The sequence below is a fragment of the Drosophila gunungcola genome, unplaced genomic scaffold, assembly GCF_025200985.1.
Source record: "Drosophila gunungcola strain Sukarami unplaced genomic scaffold, Dgunungcola_SK_2 000196F, whole genome shotgun sequence".
In the NCBI taxonomy this organism is placed as follows: Eukaryota; Metazoa; Arthropoda; class Insecta; order Diptera; family Drosophilidae; genus Drosophila; species Drosophila gunungcola.
In genome coordinates, this window is record NW_026453357.1 from 1 (window position 1) to 19819 (window position 19819).

The 19819-nt window shown below is 35.8% G+C and overlaps 2 long non-coding RNA genes across 2 annotated transcripts; both read left to right on the top strand.

Moving 5' to 3' along the window:
- The first annotated feature begins 12612 nt into the window (after positions 1-12612).
- LOC128265973 (uncharacterized) lies at positions 12613-13077 on the top strand. The gene is made up of 3 exons (XR_008268988.1): positions 12613-12751; positions 12860-12967; positions 13033-13077. It is a non-coding gene; the product is annotated as an uncharacterized LOC128265973 (long non-coding RNA).
- Positions 13078-14594: 1517 nt separating this feature from the next.
- On the top strand, positions 14595-15748 carry LOC128265972 (uncharacterized). Its single transcript, XR_008268987.1, has 3 exons — positions 14595-15061; positions 15120-15512; positions 15576-15748. It is a non-coding gene; the product is annotated as an uncharacterized LOC128265972 (long non-coding RNA).
- Positions 15749-19819: the final 4071 nt, after the last annotated feature.

The window sequence follows — 19819 nt, forward strand, 5'->3', positions numbered from 1 at the left end:
CGACGCCGCCTGATTTTTGAACTTCCTTCTTAATTAAACCGGCGTGGCAGTCAGACGTGTGCAATAAATAAATAAATATTTTCAAGTGCTGAATTTTCGATTTCTTTTAAAAGGCTGAAATTTTACGGTTCTTGATACGGCCGCCACCGCCGCCACGTGCAAGAGGCCCAGTTAACTTTCGCCAACGTTCCGGGGAGCACCCACATCGGCCGGCAGTCCAAATCTGTTCCGCGGAGCACCCACGCTGCCCCGCGATTCGGATCCGCCCGGAGGAGCACCCCATGGTCGGCGATCTGCAGCAACCCGGAGGAGCACCCCATTGTCGGCGATCTGCAGTCGCCCTGAGGAGCACCCCCCAAATTTTTTTCAGTGATCAGCAGTTGAAGCAGCACCCTCACATTTAATTTAACAAAGAATTCTTCAGCCAAATAATCCTATAGGCTGGAGAGAAAAAAAAAAAAAAAAAAAAAAAATGTCCAATTAGATCGGCCCTAACCCAAATTCAAATTTAGAAAAAAAATGTAAAAACTACGCTTGGGCTCGATCTTAACCTCTTTTGTAACCTAAAAAAAATGCAGCTTGCGAAAATGTTCACGTGCATATCAGCCAACCAGGCTACACTGGAAAAAATTCCTAAACTTGTGTTAACGTAAATCAAGAAAATGTATTAAAAGAATGCGATTGAATATTGAAGTGACAATAATTATGTTATAAAAAAATAATTTAATTTAAATTAAATAATTATAAGATTTAAATTAAGTTATGATTCATCTAGTGCGCGGTTAATTTACGGTTCCTATCTTCTGGCAAAAGTTTTCTTAAATTCGTTTTGATTCCAAAAAAAAAAATTAATTAGAAAATGTTTTTGAGTGCACATATAATATAATATATATTATATTATATTTTTTTATTATATAAAATAATAACCATGTCAAAGCAGAAATGCCTTGATTTCTTTTCCAGCCTACCTGCGTCGGAAGATCGATCGTCCGCCGAGGAACCAGCTGTGTGAGTTGTTTTACCTTTATTTCAAATTATTAAAAATTAAAATATTAGTGCCAATTAAATTCTCATAAACAAAAAAAAATATATATATATCAATGCCGAAAATTTAAGAAAGCCATTACTTCTAACATAAACTTTGGAAAAAAAAAGAATTAAAAAAAAAAATGAATTTACACTAAGAATTTTTTTTCCTTTAAAAAAAAAAAAATCAGCGAACCGCTGATGAATATTGAATTAAGAATGAATATTAGTAATCAAAAAAAAAGAACAAATCTTTGAATTTCCTTTGAACATATAACTATTTATTTATTTCTAAAGATCATATCGTTTAATATACCCTATAATTATTTTTAACTATTTTTACTATACGTATGTAATTTACATTAATAATTATAAACACCTATGAAGCCCAGTTTTTACCCATGAGGTTCAACGCGTATTATATTTTTATCTTTTCTCGCCGAAATTGTTTTCTCGTTTGTAAATTATCTAAGAAAGATTAAAAATGTTCTTATTGAAATCAATTGAAATAATCATTAAAATGAAAGCTTAAAGAAAACTAAATAACTGAACTCAGCTGATGTCTCTGCGGTCGTAGGGTATAAAGGGATCACCAGAGTTATGCTCTAGCGGCAGGTGGTCATAGGTAGGGTGGGCAATATGCGAGCCAAATTACATCTACGGCGTCGCAAACAACAAATTTTTCTCTCTTTATTTTACACTGTCTCCTTTCAATAATTTCTCAAAACTTTTCTTTTCTAATTTATGCATCTTTTCTTCCGGTTAAGTATCTAGCTTTTGATTTTGTCGCATGCACGCTCAATTCCGATTTTATTAATAGTAATACGTAGACAGTGTCAAGATCTGTACGTGTATGCTTGAAGCTATTTAAAGCTTATTTGATAGTTAAATTTAAAAAAAAAATTTTTTTTTTTTTTATTGTTCCATGGGAGCTTTAAGTTATAGTCGTCCGGTCTTCGGGTATACAAGGAATCACCAGAGTTATGCTCTAGCGGCAGGTGGTCGTAGGTAGGGTGGGCAATATGCGAGCCAAATTACATCTAAGGCGTAGCAACCAACAAATTTCTCTCTTTTTCTTTTACACTGTTTTCTTGCAATAATTTCTCAAAACTTTTCTTTTCTAATTTATGCATCTTTTCTTCCGGTTAAGTATCTAGCTTTTGATTTTGTCGCATGCACGCTCAATTCTGATTTTATTAATAGTGTCAAGATCTGTACGAGCAAGACCTCCACCCCCCAAGCCGACGAGCTAGAGCCGGAATATTTAGCGTGCGCAGCCAATACAGATCCTTGAAAACATTAAAGTACTTTGCACTTTAGTCGAACGTTACACGCTACACATGTTACTCCAGAAAACATTGCACGCATTGCCCAATTAATTGCGTTCTAAGTTCAAACTATTGCTATCCAAGCCCAAACAGATTGCATCGGTCAGCATATTTGAATTTCACAAGAGGATGCCATGATTTCATCCTAAGCTTATAATCTAAACAAAAGGAAAAGTTCTTGAAGCTCAAAGAAAAGCTTCTGGTCGAGGTTCGTTGGATAAGATTTTAGAAATAAGCCGTCAATGCATCTTTGATTAAGAATCAATTCGGAAGTAAAAAATTAGAATGTAAAAAAAAAGAGTGTATTGTACTTGTGAAATTAAATAAAAAGGTTTAACACCAAGTTAAACAAAAAAAAAATATATATTTTTTAATAAATTTACTAGTCGGAACGAGACGGGTCGGACGGCTATAGCATATAGCTCCCATAGGATCAATCGAAAAAATAATACAAAAAAATGTTTTAGTTCTCGACATATAGTAATGGTTAATTATTTCAAAATTACGTTTTAAATTTGATTAAAGTCGGACGACTATATCATATAAATTCCATGAAAACAATAAAAATAAAAAATTATATACCGTATACCGAGTATCGAATATAGTTATCATATGATAAAACTTAATTATTGAATATCCATTCACTGCGGATATTCTTGGCCAAGTATCAGTTAATATTTTTAATTTTTTATTTATTATGTTGTCATTTTTTATTTATTATGTTGTCATTTCTAATCAAGTAGGGTAAGCCGACTCCTGAGTTTGCCCTAAGAAGTGGAATGTTGTTCAACCTCATAGTTTGATTATCCGGTTGGTTAACAGTTCCTATTAGTACTCTTTCTCTTTTATTTTGTGGTTGTTCCTGTTGTGTGTTTCTTATTTCAACTCTTTTAGTTTGGTTCCATTTATTTTGATTGTAGTTGTTATACTGATAATTACAATATTATATTATTACTGAGTATTACTGTTATGGAGCCTATTTTGCATCTGAATAGATTCATCAACTTCCGGCTCACATCATCAACTTCTGGCTTACTTTGTTGTGGTCTATAAGATTTTGTTGGTTATTATTAAATCTTAAATGATTCCAGGTATTTTTTTATTTTGATTAAAATTGTTATAGTTATTTCTGTTTTGATTATAAGCTTGATTAAACTTTAAGCTATTCGTATTTCTCAGACTAGTATTATTATTGTTGTGTTGCCTTGGTTTATTGTTGAAATAAACCTGACCATTTCGACCAGAGTTTGGTTCATTATATTTTTTATAGTTGTGAAGCTACTTGCGAAATGAGCCCTCATGTTGTTACATTCCAATTCTTGAACTTTCACCATTGCATTTGGTGAGTCTGGTGGATTTATAGAGAAGATTTTATCACAAATTTTTCCGTTAAGGCCGGTTATGAAAACTCTTAATGCTGTCTTCCTATCTGTTTTATTCATTTCGGCATCTATATGTTTATTCCTAACATACACCGAGAAAAAAAATCGTATTTTCAATAAAAATACCAAATCCCAAAACATATATTCGAAATTATAAATCTAAATATGTTTTGCTGACAAGGAAGCCTTAAGAACTTTCTACTTTTAAATGTGAAATAAGGTTGTTCGGTATTGAAAATGATTAAAGCATCTAAAAAAAATCAAATTTATCAAAAAAAAAGAATTTATCCAAAATAAAAAGAGGTTTTGCAATCGTGAAGTTCTTACGTCGTACACAGTGTCTATTTCAAAAATTTCGAAATAATCACCTTAACAACTTTTTTAATCATTATTATAAGCACATGTTCACACGCCCTCACACACATACACCCTTAGTACCCCAATCAGCCAATATCTAATTGCAAATGTACCCAAGCCTTAGACTAAACATCCAGAACGAATTAGCCGATATCCAATTACAAATGTATCCAAGCCTTAGACTAAACATCCAGAACGAATCAAGTTACGTTATCAGTTCGTTGCCACACTTTCGGACCCCAATGGAAAATTACCATGCGAGCGAAACCCCAAGATTCTAGACTAAACAATCGGATTGAGTGGCTGGTGCATTATCAATCAACTATCCAAAAGACAATTAGAAAACTCACTCAATTAACGCCAACTCCACTCATAGAAAGCTCTAAAGCTCAAAATTGAGGTATGATCGTCAAAGAAGTTTAAGTTAAGAAGTGAGTTCAGTTTGAGACTTGTCTTAAGACAGTCAGTGTTCTTCCATATAAAAAATTATTGTAACCAGTTAAAAATAAATTAAATAAAGTTTTTTTTATGTTAAACTTATGGTTCGGAAATTTAATTATATATATAAATATCACAACATACAAAAGTTAATTTTACATAAAATAATAAATTAAATACATCACAACCTTAAAAATAACACAAAATAATATTCTAATAAATTAAATTCTTGGGTACTCAGCCATAAAACCAATATCGAAAACAATTCAGACTTTCCTTCAGCAAAACCAAAGTCAAACTAAAGTTATTGGGAATAAAATTTTTAAAAATCATATATAAATTCGATAATGACAAAAAAATAAATTATAATATAACTTCCAATTGAAAAAATAAAAGATAATAAAATTAAAGCTAACTTCATAAAAAATAGTTTGAGCTACAGCTTCCAAGCCTACCAATAAAGCATAATTAGAATTAGATGATCAACCTGCTCCTATAACAGTATAAACTCCTAATCTAGAACCACAAAAAAAAAAAAAAATAAACCGTAGATTAAAAGAATATAACTTAACAAAAAAGTATACATATCCAAACATATAAAAATAAAAATAAAGAAAAAATAGGAGAAATATAATTCTCAAATAATTAGATAATAAGGATAAGGATAAGAGATTTCTTTAGTAAATCATTTAAGCGCAACACAAAAATGTTGAGGAATTTTTTTTAAACCAACTTTTTAGGACCTTTACGAATTTACTTACTAATACACAAATAAATAATAATAAACTATCAATTTATGATAAAACAAATGATAATAAAAAACAAGAACTATTTGTAATATAACTTACGTAAATAGATTCTAAATTTAGGGAGCCTGCGATAAAGGTGGCTAGGCAAAAAGGCAGAACCTCGTTCTACCTGCTAGGCGATTTATAATCTCAGGAAGGAGGACTTCGCCGAGGTGAGCAATGTTCTGGGAATAGAACTCGAGGGCTCAGTAGAGGCGATGAGGAAGACCCTGGCAGAGACGTTTGACCGCATAGCAGAAGACCCGGTCGTGGCAGAATTAGTGGCAGGTCTGGACATCAAATTCCGAAAGCTGCCGGTCCCAAAATTTAAACTAACAACCGCAGATGCCGAAGGTCTTATATCAAGCCTGGATATCCAGAGCATGGCAAGCGACAGCAGGCAGCGGGAAGGTAGCCGAGAGAGGAGAGAAAGCGGACCACATCTGCAGGACTACGTCAAGGTTGCCGAGCAAGTCCGAGAGTGTAACTTTCGATATAACGGCAACGAAAAGCCTGGAGTTCCTGGAGCATGTGGAGTGGTCAGCCGTGACATATTGTCTGGATATAAACCAGATCCCACAAGCAATGCCGGAGCTGCTGCAGAGCCCTAAAGTGGTTCATAGCCAACAACCCGGCAGCGGTACAACTGGAAAGACTTTATATTCAGCTTCCATGGCTATTTCCTCCCTTGAGGGTACATGGAGAAGCTAGCGGAGCAGGTCAGGCAGTGGAGGCAGACGTACGGGGAAAAATGTTAGGCCCTCATGGTGGACATGCAGACGCTGAACTGGATCAGGAGGACCAGCACGCCGGCCCTCCGAATGTTTTTCCGGCCGTATGAGTGTCGGCACCTGGACACCCTGGTGGCGCTGGCAGATGAGTTCGAGGAGCTGGACAAGCAACAGGAGAAGTTCGAACTAGAGAACAACTCCCAAAGAATACAAAACCACCCAGTACGCCGCAGGGACACAGACCACTAGCCGATCGCAGGGTATTTGTTCAGAACTCAGCCAACGCTTGCCGCAGATGCGGGGGCGAAGACCATTATTAAAAGACCACCTGAAAGCTCTGGGTATAACTGGTAGACAGCGAGCTCTGCAGTTTCTTTGAATCTTTCTGTATAACACGTTGGCCCTCATCTCATAAGTTGTACCCAAATCTTCAGAAAGGGCGCCTTCATTCAGTTTTTTAATTGTATTCAAAATGTCCTGATCACGCTGCTCATCAGTTCCACACGCTTCTCAGCACCCTTATTTTGTATTTGACTACTCTTTTCAGCCACCGGATTTCTTGAAAAGAAATCTACATGTGCCGTGCGCTTTCCTTTTCGGTAATCAATATCAAACTCAAATGACTGTAGAAGGCCCACCAACTGTATACTCTAGATGAGTTCAACGAATTGCAGTCAGTAAAAAAAAAAACTAATGCTTTCATCACTGCCAAAAAGCAGTGTATTCAATTGAGTCAACATGAACAAGTGAAATGCTTGCCTCAACGCAATCTAGCAATCAGATATTAGCGGTAATGGAAATTTGTCAGCAATTGTGTTTCTATTGAGTTCACGATAGTCAACGCAAAGCCTAGCAGATCCATTTTTTTACCAACAGCTAGGTCTGATTACTTTATGCTCAATTAACTCTTCAATTTTTGCTCTTAATATTTCCCTTTCGCGGGGACTGAATCGATATGGACGCCTTTGAACTGTCTTTGTCGGGTCAGTTAGACCAGTGATCATTTTACCAGTGTTTACACGAGTAAGAGGAGTTCCCCGAATGAACGACTTTGAGTATTTTTTTAGCAACCGATATAATTGTTTTTCTTCTGCGCCATACAAAACGGTTTCTACTTGATCAAAGTTTTATTCACTGTCGGAAACAGCACAAATGTTAATTTATTTATCGTTAACTAATTCTACGCCTTTGCTAGATGTTATTGCAGAATACAACTTAATGATACGAAGCTGTTAGATCTCTTCCCAGTGAGTTTATGTAATGTTGACTCTTTAACCAAAGAGCTATCTGCATACACGGCGAAGCTCTCATCAGAATTTTGACTTTCTGAATTGTCCAACCGTTGCTCAAGTAACTGCCTAAATTGCTTCCAAGTGATGCCAGGGGAGCAGACCTGCATAGGCCACTGTGACGCACTTCCCTCCAAAGACTTCGTTAATGCCAAAATTAGTGCGCTGCCCTGCAATGGTTTCTCGCCTAAAATAATATCCACAGTAGCGCACCATTGCATAGCATTTGCTCCAACATATATATATAAACTGTAATAAAAACAAAATTGTTACACTGTTAATTATTTTTTCTAGGTGCCGGTGTAAATTTCGACTGTCTGGAATTCATCACCGCGGAGGAAATTAAGGAGGCGATTCCGCCAATCGGAATTAGAGTACTTTTCCGCGAAAAGCTGTTCGCTTTGAGGAAAATAAAAGGTAAGACATTATTATCTCTCTTTCCAAATTTCTTGGTAACTTTCTTTGTTTATTTTTATAGTTTACTCAAGAAATATCTTCGCAACCATCGTCTCCAAAGCCATAGCCACAAAAGGCCCTGCCAGCACTTTTATCTCCGTTGCCGTCTAATGCGCCTAAATTCAAATACACTCTTAACAAGATATGGGTCTTTAAGTTGTAATAATTATGTAACCATTATAAGTTTAATCTTAAAATTACTCAGTTAAATTGATATCCAATAACCTTAGTCTAATATTAATTATAATTACAAATTTTTCATAGAGCTTGAATTCAATTTTAAGTGGAACGGCTGCTGTAAAAGAACCTCTAGCATGTAAAATACTGACTGAAAAGCAAAGAGACATTCTCATTAATCTTATTATTGAGGAAATCAAAAACAATAACATCAACCTTCAAGTAAGCAGCTTTCCAAACCTGTTGGACGAGCTCTTCGACATTTTTCCAAACAAAGCAAAAAGTCGGGTAATTTTTTTTTACAAATTATTATTGAGTGAATATGTATTTGTATTTCATTTCGAACTTCCTGTTTTTATCTGAAGGATTATTATTTTATTCCTCGGGGTAAATTTAAAAAAAACCGAGTGGAAAGTTGTGTTACAAATACAGAAATAGGGGTCGGAGAACTGAACTGCAAGATGAAGAGAAAATTGAAAATGTGCCGAACAATTGGGAAGATCATGGTCTAGCCCTAGCATTGAAAGCTAGCCTAAAAAGGGACTCCTCCGATTGGACAGACGTGTGTCAAAAGTGGCAAAGTACTTGCCAAAATCGACAGAAAGATATTAAATCGCTGAGCAATTTAGAGTTTATGGAAGCTTGGCCAAAGTTAAGACACGCTAACGTTTCGTCTTTTGTAATTAATCATTAATTTAGTTACTTCTCTGTGCTATTGGTTTTGCTTAGTTGTGTTTCAATATCTTTATAAAGAAAAATCAAACAAACTGTACGAGAAATGGGACCGATTCAAGAGCAGGGTTTCCGTGTATTTCAAATCTCAATAAAACTTGCAGGGAACAATTTCTTCAAATGGGAAATGCAAGCATTCGTAAACTTATTCTTTATGCAAACGTAATCAGAATCGTAACTCCATATATATATATATATATATATATAGAAAAGCAGTCTTGATCTAAAAAAATGTCTTATTTCAGTAAATCCGTTCTTCGCTCACTATTGAGCACGGAAATACTGAAATCAAGACTGTTGAGAACGGTTTTTTTTCTCGGTGTACTTATTAATCCTTGACTCTTACTTATTAGATTTCTGTTTCTTCCAAAGAAGTTATTAAGATCATCTTTATTTATGTGTGAACGTTCATTTACATTACTTTCTATCACTCCATGTTTCTTGGTTATAGCTTGCTCATCAATTGTATTACGATACAGTTCAGTTTTAATTTGTATTTTAGTTTTACACATTCTACCAAAGAACAACTCACAACTTAAACCTGCTACTGGCGTATCATTATATTCAAGAATTCTATGTTGATAATTTCTAGCTTCAGAGCAGCGTTTTAAAATATTCTTTGCAATTGCCACTCCTTTTTCCGCTAGCCCATTGCTTTAAGCATATCTTGGGCTGGAGAACTGCAGAATTATTTTAGACTCGATTGCAAAGTTATTAAACATATATGAGTTGAAGGGGTTATTATCAAACTTTAGTTTTGAGGGTTAACCATAACTATCGAAATTCTTTCTAAGTTTCCCTTTTAGCTGTTTCACAGACAGAAGTTAGAATAAAATATAAATAAAATGTCGTATTCCGTATTCAAATTTGTCTATTACGGCCATGTGAAAATGGTATTCAGACATTTCGACTTCTATTAACGGTTCTTTTTGGATATTTCTGCGGAATTTCTCGCATATTTCATAAGCATATACCATCTCTTTTATTTGCGATTTCATATTTGGCCAATAATATAGTTTACGCGCACGAGCAAGCGTTTTTTCAATACCTAAGTGAGGTTCATGAATTAGCTTGAGGATTTGTGACTGCAGTTTTGTAGGTAATACCAATCTGCATGTACGAAAGGAAAGTCCCTCTTCATAGTGTAATTCTGCCTTGAATTTCCTAAATTCTTGACAAAATGTATCTAGCTTGTGAAATGTTGGCCATCCCTTTTCGACAAATGCCGACATTCGTCTGTAGTTTTCGTCCTTTTCCAAAACTGTAATGTAGCAATCATAGTTATCTTTAGAGAGACATGCCGCACGAGTTACTATATGAATTACATTAGCATGTTCTGAGATTTAACTTTCTTCTGGTAATTGAGCGCGGGACAAGCAGTCAGCTATCAACATTTCCCTTCCTAGTGGAACCTTTCACAGGCAAAAAAGATTGCCAACAGTTCTTTTTCCATTCGAGCCCATTTTTGCTCATTTTTTCGTTAGCGTGCGTGATGCAAAACAAATTGGATGCCCATTCTGTAAAATTACGCATCCAAGTCCATCTTTGGAGGCATCGGCTTGAATTACAACTGGCTTTGAACTATCGTATACTACTAAAACTGGTTCACTTGATATTATTTTAAGCAAGTCATCAAGCTCGTTTTGATGTTCTTTATTCCACTCAAAGGGGTATCTATTCTAGTAAGGTTTCTAAGCTTTGCTGTTCTTAAAGACAAATCTGGAATAAATTTTGCTAAGTATTTAAACAGACCAAGAATTCTTAAAACACCTTTTTTGTCATCAGGGGTTTTATGTTGCGAATTGCATTTAGGTGTTTTTGTTTCGGCTTGATTTGACCTTCCGAAAGAACATGACCCATAAACTCAACTTTATGTTTTCTATACTGAACCTTGTCAGGGTTAAAACGTACTCCATTGGACCTTGCGCGATCTAATACCTTCAACAATGTTATATCGTGCTCTTCAAAAGTGTCTCCCAATATTCCAATGTCATCAAAGTATATGATTACATTGCGAATATCTCCAACATTGAAAAATCTCAGGGTCACAATTGATTCCAAACGGAACATGATTAAACTTTTATCGCCCAAAAGGGGTCATAAAAGTCGTCAATTCTAAACTTGCTTCTTCTAGCTGCATTTTCCGGAACCCTTGGGACAAATCAAGAATGGGAAAAACTTTCTTTCGAGAAAGTTGTACCATAAAGACATCTATGGTAGGAATCAGATAGTGTTCTCGTTTGATCGCGTTATTAAGAGGGTTGTAAATGTGTTAGTGGGGATGTGTTACTGGCGAAATAATTTTGTTTTCTACCATGTTTTTCAGTTTTAGCTCTAGTGCTGCGATCAGACTTTGGGGAAACCTATTTTTGTAGTGCAAAACAGGTTTTGCATCTTCTTTCAAAACCATCGTTTGGTTGTTCGGCACCTTTCCTAGTCTCCTCAAACAATTGCTTAAATCTTTCCGCAAACGTTTCTTTAGTAGCCGGCAAGTTACACAATGAGTCAATATTCAAATGTTTGATTAGCTTTAATTCAACAGAAGATTCATGACCTAATATAGGTTCGCATTTATTTTTTACCACTAAAAATTCAATATTCTTACATGTTTTTGAGTTTAAATCAGTTGTTGTAATCAAAAACTATGAGATTCTCTGGTTTAACTTCAAGTTTGAGATCTTTCACTATATCTATTGGAATACAATTGACATCTGCGTCAGTATCCACTGTAAAATTAATGTCTTTTCCATTAATATCTAAGGTCTTTGTCCATTTAACTCGGTTTAGTCCACACCCACGTATCCTAAAATTTGAATCATTATAATTTACTTGTTATTATCTTTGATAGATTTGTCTGTATATGATTCCGACCAGTTTATTGTAGCTCCCTTGGCTAGCTTGTGATTCACTTCCACTAATGACTTGGCGTTGCTGTTGTTCACTCGATTTTTCACTTGCTTGTTGTTGTTGTCCATGCACTCCTTTTGTTTGCAGTATTTTGCAAAGTGTCCAGCATTTCAAATTATCTCTTTAGGCTTGTACTCCGATGGATGGTTATAGTTGAAAAGCTCTCACAGTGGTAGCATCGGCGAGTCAATGCGTTGATCGAGTTGTTTTCCACAGACTTGGTTTTGTTTTCTGCACATTTTAGTAGCTCGTTGTTTTTAGTTGCTGCTTCAAACGCCTTACATTCATTGATGATACCTTCAACTGCTTATTCTTTGCGTCTTTAAGCTGTAGTTTTTTTCGTGTACACCAATTATGACGCGATTGAACAGCATTCGTTTTTCGTACGATTTACCGTACTCACATTTGAAGTCGCACAACTGTACTTGCTTACGTAGCCAGTCGCTTTGCATGACATTGCTGAACTTGAAGGATTCCATCGTGATGTTCTTAAATGGAGTGCTATAGTCAGCAAAAGCTTTAATTACTTGATCCAATAAACGAATTGTAACTGCCGCTGACGTTGAAGGCTCTGATGCAGTTGCGTCGTTCCGGAACAGAGTTCCAGCAAGCCAAAGAAAAGTTGCAATTTTCTTTGCTTCTGTTCCGTATCTTTTCCAGCGGCCATCATGTACAGCAGAATAGACCTTTTCCACTTAGGCCACTCAACCGCCAATGATGATTGGCTTATAATTAAAAGATTTATGTATTTTATTTTTTTTTTTTTTTTTTTTGTGGTTTAAGTTGCCGCAACACCCGTAAGTGCCGTGGAGTTATTTGGCCGCCCTCGCGATATAATCTTAATTTTTTCCAGATATTCAATTATAATTTGGTATGAGTTTGTTGGTTCGTGTTTAAAGAAATGGTAAATGTCGTGGTATTTTTTCAGTGTTGGGTAATTTTGTCTTGCAGAGTTGTATTTGGAACAGCTGAATATGATGTGCGATGCGTTATCGAAATCGTTGCAACTGTCACATCTGTTATTGTTTACTACGTGCATTTTGTTTAAAGTATAATTGTCAAAAGCGTTACCGCTCATTAATCTGTTTATGATTTTTATACCCGAAGGACTGAGGTTGCAGTTCAAGTTGTTAAACCAAGGTTTGTTTAGCGTTGTTGGAAAGAGTTCGCAGTAACCCCGCTGTTTACCACTAGCGAATTCGGCGTACTCCTTGTCCCAGTCCTCCTGTATTAACCTGTGTATTTCAGCTGTGGCATCTTTTATGCTCCATCCCACTACAGTGAAGATACCGTGTGAAGGAGCGTTTTTGGCAGCCAAGTCCACGAAATCGTTTTGGGGTATGCCAGAGTGGCTGGGTATGTAATGGATTTCAACCGCCACTAGTTGAGGATGATTGGCAATTTTCTTTCTTATGTTGCAGCTTATGTAGTTGTCGTGACTGGACTTAAGAATTGCAATTGCGCTGCTTCTGCTATCCGTCAAGAAGGCTACGCGAGTTATGCCCACCGAAACGACATGGTCGAGGGCCTTGTCAATCGCTAGCAGTTCGGCCGATAGCGACGACAAAATCTTGTTCGTATAGTAACTGGCTGTAAAATTCGAGCTATTTACTAGAAACGCTGCGCTTGAATACCTATCTGTTACTGACCCGTCTGTGAAAATGATGTCAAAGTTCCTATTCCTAAGAGATCCCATTTTTTCCTTAAATATTTGTAAAATACTAGTTGTATTCATATCACATTTGTATTTGTCTGTTCCCTTAAAGAAATCTAGGTCTACCCTTATTTTACTATTATGTACAGGTAATGGATCACATATTTTGACTTGTTCTAGGATATGTTTAAAGTCTTTATATAGTTTGGCATAACTAGTATTAATTTCACTATTAGATACAAGTGTATCTTTGGCTGGCAACTCATGGGCAAAAACTTTTATCAATTCTTTTGCCGTTTGAAAACAAATTCTGTACTCGGGCGGAAGCTCCGCTGCCATGTGATATACTATCGGTACCGGTGTACACTTTATTAAGCCGAGTACGCGTCTAAGACTGAAATTAGTTTGTACTTTTATTTTATCCATAGCTGTTTTGGACATTTTGCTAAATGAGGAACATGCATATTCTAGCCTACTTCTGGCAAACGCTTTGTATAGCAGAAGACCTTTCCTGGGATTTACCCCGAAAGTGCATCCACTAAGCAATTTTAAAAATGCACATGTTTTGTTTGCAGATGATATTGCGTGTTCAATGTGTGCGCATGAAGAATTATTGGCGGTTACTATTCGTCCTAGATATTTGATTTGCACTACATCTTTAATTGGGATTCCCTTATAAAAAACTTGAAGCGACTGTTTGCGCAGATTAAAGTGAGTAACGCTGGACTTAGATGGATTAAAGGATAAAGTTAGCTCACCACACTCTGTTTCAAACTCCGCTATTTTTTCTAAAAGTATATCCCTTGCTCCTGAAAAGGTAGCATCGAAGCAAACTAGAAAGAAGTCATCTGCGTATTGAAACAATTCGCAGTTTTCGTCATTCAAACTGTGAAGATTTGCAGTGTATAGATTAAACAAAGTGGGGCTAAGGGAACTACCTTGGCAGACTCCTCTATCAACTTCAAGGCGAATTTTCCCCTTGACAAGCACTCGCTTCCTAAGGAAGTCAGTTAACCAGGCAACGTGATGTTGATTGAAGTTGAGATTTCGGAGTTTGGTCTCTAAGATTCCTATATCGACACAGTCAAAGGCTTTTTGCAGATCTAAACAAGCTGCCACTACCTGAATAATATTTATCGATAGTATAATACTAAAATGGTATTTTAATTTTATATACTATACATTAACATTAATGTTACCTTATTACAACACACATACAGTGCCATCCCTATCTATTTGTACATATCATTGTATTGCAGTGTGCGTGCATGATTCCATTTTATATTTGTGTGAAATTGCTTCATTGTTGCCATTTTAGCTTATTTCAAGCTAGATTTAGCATATTTTAAAATGAAATAGCTTGAAAAATACTTGAAATGCATATAGCTTAAAATCTGGCTTATTTCAATTTTCATTTAGCTAATTTCGGCTTAAAAAAATTTATAACAAAAAATTTTTTGTTTTTCGATTGTATTATAATTTTTGGTAATTTTTATCGATAATTTGGACAAAAGTCATATTTTTTGTTGGTATTTTAATAATAATCGTTAGGAAGTTTCGGTCACACTGAAATTTTGCACATGTTTGTTTTGCGTTTGTTGTTGCGTAGTTTAAGAAACATGCCGAAAGTGACTTACAAGCAAAATTTCCGCGATTCATGGTTAAATTTTGAAGAATTTAAGCAGTGGCTACGCAAAGAAGGAAATCAAAGACGAAAAATATTTTGATGAAAAATATAAAATCAGAGAAGATTGTAAAAACTTCATCAAGGCTTTAATTATTCAACTAAGGGAGAGGTAAGCTTTAATTGGATTTTAATAAAATGATATGTATTAATCTGCAGCGTAATTTCAGACTTCCTGATAACATTGAAGTACTAAAACAAATGGATATTTTCGCCGTTGGCAATATGCTACAAGCAAATAAAACGCCAGATAAAATTATTTCGTTGTTGGAACATTTCAAATATGAAAATATTGATGAAATAGTATCCCAATTTGGAAAAATCCACCTTATTAATTGGGAAAAAAAGGAAATAACTATAGAGTTTTGGTCAGAAGTTTTGATGTATAAGGATGCTGGCCAAAACAAAGCTTTCGAGCAACTGGCGTTATATGCTTTGCACATTCTTTCACTGCCATGGTCGAATGCTGCGCTTGAGAGGGTATTCAGCCAAATAAACATGGTCAAAACAAAGTTGCGCAACAAAATGAATTTAAAAAGCTTGAACGCAATTTTAAGAATAAGGTTTGTTTTTGAAATTTTAAATTTTTTAAAATATACTAAGTATTTTTTTTTATTATGTTATAGATATGGACTGCGACGTCATGGCAAATGTTGCCTTGACTACATACTTCCAACGAAATACCTCGCTTTAGTCAGCTCATCCGCTAAATATATGGAATCGAATGATGAAGTCGATGAAATTATTTCTTTGCTCTAATAGCTATATAAATATAATATCAATAAAAGTAAAAAATCAACTATTTTAATGTTTTCCATGGTTAGCTTATTTTTAGCTTAATTTTTTTAATTTTTAGCTCATTCTAGCTTATTTTTTTCTTCAATCCAGCTTATTTTATCTCTCAAAATCTGGCAGCACTGAATTGCTTAACAAATAAATTACGCATTTCAACGTATGTACATTTGCTTATATATATCCATTTCAATTCCAGTCGTTCCGTAGTTCCACAGGGCATCCGCTAAGGTAGCGCCGAACTGGAAATACCATATTCACAATTTTTCAACTATTTAATTAATAATAAAAAAAACAAAACAACAGCTAAATGGAACTAAAATATACTATCCTGTTATATCGATTGACCATATCCAACCACACTACTCTACATATAGTTTCTAATAATTGGGTTTTTAGCAAGTTTCCAGTGAGAACAACGCCTTTTTGGCCGTGTACGCCTTTACAGTGAAATTATTTGTTTTTACTTTTGAATTGTTTTCAAAATAATTTAGTCCCACTTCCACTTCTTGGTTTTTTTACTTTAAATTGCAGCATCTACTCCAAAGGTGCCCAGCTGTGATCTCTGCTCCAAAGGGGCACATCCAGTTCGACTTTGTACCCGCTTCCTCCAGATGTCTCTACCAGAGCTAATAAATTATATTAAACAAAGGCGATTGTGTTTAAATTGCTTCGCTAGAGGACATCATCTGCGTAAGTGCAAAAGAAGGGACAACTGTTTTACCTTCCTACATAAAGACATTCCTAGTAACCATAATAGCTCTGCACAGGATCAAGCAACTATGCAAGAAGCTACCCCAATACAGACCACTTCTGTTCACTTTGTTTCCAATCAGCTAGGAGTCCTTTTAGGCACAGCCATTGTCCATGTGTGTCATTTAGGAGAAAACTTCCCAGCCCGATCCCTGATCGATTCAGGTTCAGAAGGTACCTTTATTTCGGAAAGACTTGCTTATCAAATTAAAATTCCATTTCAAACCGTGAGGATTAATGTTACAGGGCTTAACCAAGCCAGTTCTGGAGTCTCTCAAAAGCTATGCCATTTCCAGATTGGCAACCCTGCCAAACCAATGCTTAAAGTTGATACGACTGCACTCAGTTAGCTGATCCTCTATTTTTCCAGCCTTCGGAAATTGATTTGTTAATAGGTGCGGATATTCTTCTTCTTCTAAACCTAACCTGTGTGGCTCGCTTCTGGGCCGAGAAACGATTTTCGAGTGGATTTTGACCGGCCCCATTTCTTCCTTTACAACAAAGGTGTCCATAGAATCTGAGACACAAAGTTTTGGGAAGTGGAGGATCTTCCAGGTCAGGTTGTGAAAGAATCCGATAGTTTTTGTGAACAAAATTTCGTACAGACTACTTCCAGATCAGCAAAGGGGAAATATGTAAAATCCCCTACCCTTTAAAAATGCGGAACGTGTGAGTCTGGGGCACTCAAAGTCTTTCGAGCTCGCACAGTTTCTGCGAAACGAAAACCGTTTAAAAAAAATTTTGCTGTTTTGAAAAATATTTATGAATCAGTCATCCAAGAATACTTGGAACTTGGCCATATGAAGCAGGTCTCCTCAAATTCGGAGAGTACCAAATTTTATTTACCCCAACTCGACGTTTTTTTTAAGCCCAAGAGTGCCACTACAAAGATACGCGTAGTTTTCAATGATTCGAGACCGTCATCAAATGGGAACAGTCTAAACGACATTCTGTATCCAGGTCCAATACTACAATCTGATCTGACCCTTCAAATCATTAAGTGGCGTATATATTAATTCGTGTTCAACGTCGAATTTTAGATTCACGATTGAAGAGTTATCCACTCTCTTATGTGGCATCGAAGCATGTCTCAATTCGAGATCTATATCAGCAATGTCTGATGATCCGTCTGATCTCCTTGCGCTCACTCCTGGGCATTTCCTAACAGGTTGACCAGGTTGACCAGGTTGCGAAGTCAGTTCTATTCTGAACAGATGGCAGCGAGTTAAGGCTCTGATCCAACTGTTTTCGAGGAGATGGAAAACAGAATATCTCCAAGAGTTCCATAAAAGGAGCAAATGACAGATTCCAACAAAAAACTTGACAGAAGGTGACTTGGTCGTTGTTAAGGAGGACAACACGCTATTATGTGACTGAAAACTTGGTCGCATTCAGAAGGTTTATTCAGGCTCTGATAACAACGTTTGCGTAGTAGATATTCGCACTACTCGCGGACTCCTTAGAAGTCCTATTAGTAAGGTGGTGTTCCTCCCCTCTATGTGTTTTTTATTTTCGCATCCACTAATTCAATCCTTTTATTTTATTTCGTACTGTACTTTTTTTGTTACCCTTTCCTTGCGTCATCCGAGAATTCCATCCCACCGAAGCGCCCAATCAATGGAAAGCAGATGTTCTCGAGGAACTAAATCGTTCCGATGCCGAGTCTGTACAGGAATACATCCTCTACGGACTTGCTTTCGATTCCTACGGTTGAATGCGGAGCGTCTTTTGCGGACCTGGGGCGTGTCGAAGCAAGTGCCGTTGCCAAGTGTGCGGCAGTGATTAGCACACTCTGCTCCACCTTTATCGCTGGAAGACGTCAACGTTCCCCAACGCCTTAAGCTGCTTTAAACCTTTCTCGCGCACACCTTGACAACTATCCTGCCCACGGCGAATTTACGTTTCGACGCAGGCTCAAAGAAATTTGATGTCAGAGTCATGGTAGACGCCTGCTCAGTCCTGTTCAGTTCGGACACAATTTGCCAATCTTGTCCTGGCAGATCCAAATTTCTACAGGCCAACAAAAATCGTGGCTCTTGGTGCGGACGTCTACCCTAATCTGATCCAGCCTGTTAGTAAGGTTCTTAGCATAAGATTTTATACACCTCTGATTAGTATACGAAAGGAAAAGATTTAATAAACAAATAATTAAGCAATTAAAAAACAAGAAAGGCAAGCCGAAGTTAAATACTCTTGCAGCTATTGCAAAAATGTAATATTCTTTTAAACATCTAAATTTCGATATTTTGATTGGTAGGAGTATATATATATTCTTGATTAGCATGTTCGTCTGCCCGTCCTAGCTCTACGCAGACTTGTTTTAAAGCTATCTGCATGAAACTAATTTACCCATAAAGACAATAAAAATATTAAAAAATAAATTAAATTTAAAAAAAATTTAACTTTTCATTTATGTAATTTTTTTAAAAAATTCTTTTTGACTTATTAAAATTTGACAGTTTAAAATAACGATTTTAAAAAATTTATTAATTATTAAAATCGGAAAACGATATCATAGAGCTGCATATAAGCATAGCTTTAATGTTTTTAAGCATATACGCAAGTAAATCATAACTTTAATGTTTTCAAGAACTAAATAATTTTTGCTATAGCTGCAAGGGTATTTAAACTTTAGCTGGCCGAATTGTTCTTAAGAATTGTTAAAGATTTGTTGCAGCTGGAAAACTATTGAAAGATTTTTAATTCTGCTGCCGAAGGTTACAAATTGATAGAAAAGGGCTGCCAAACCTAGAGACTCAAATGTGCATATAGCATTTGATCTTTTCTATGATGTAATATTTGGGTGCTCCTAAGTAAAATTCTAAACAAACTTATGTTGCTTCATTTACAGGTTCCGAAACCGGCCTACAAATTCGAGAATTTGCTGTATGGCATTTTAGTTATGTAGCCAATATAGGTGGAATTATTTAATTGTTTTTTGCACAGTCTGAACACATTACCACAAATAAAAAAAAGATCGCGGCTTGAACCATTGACCAAGTCTTTTGGAACTAAAGTCTGTAAAAGCAACATTTAAAAAAGACATGGCTTACTTGAGCAATTTTGTTTGCAAGTTTATGCTGTTCTAATTTATAAGAAAAAATTTATAATTTATATAAAAAGGGTTGGTTTAGATAGGAAATGTTTAATAACATATCCTTAAAGTGTATGAAGAACAGTAGACAAATTTAAGACAGATTTAAATCTGTTTTAGTAAGTGTTTAAAGATATTTTAAATTAAGTCCGAGCTAAATAAATTTGATTTTGTTGCTGCATAACATTTGTTCTCCAAACTTTCTTTTGGGTCTGTTGCTATAGTTCTCCC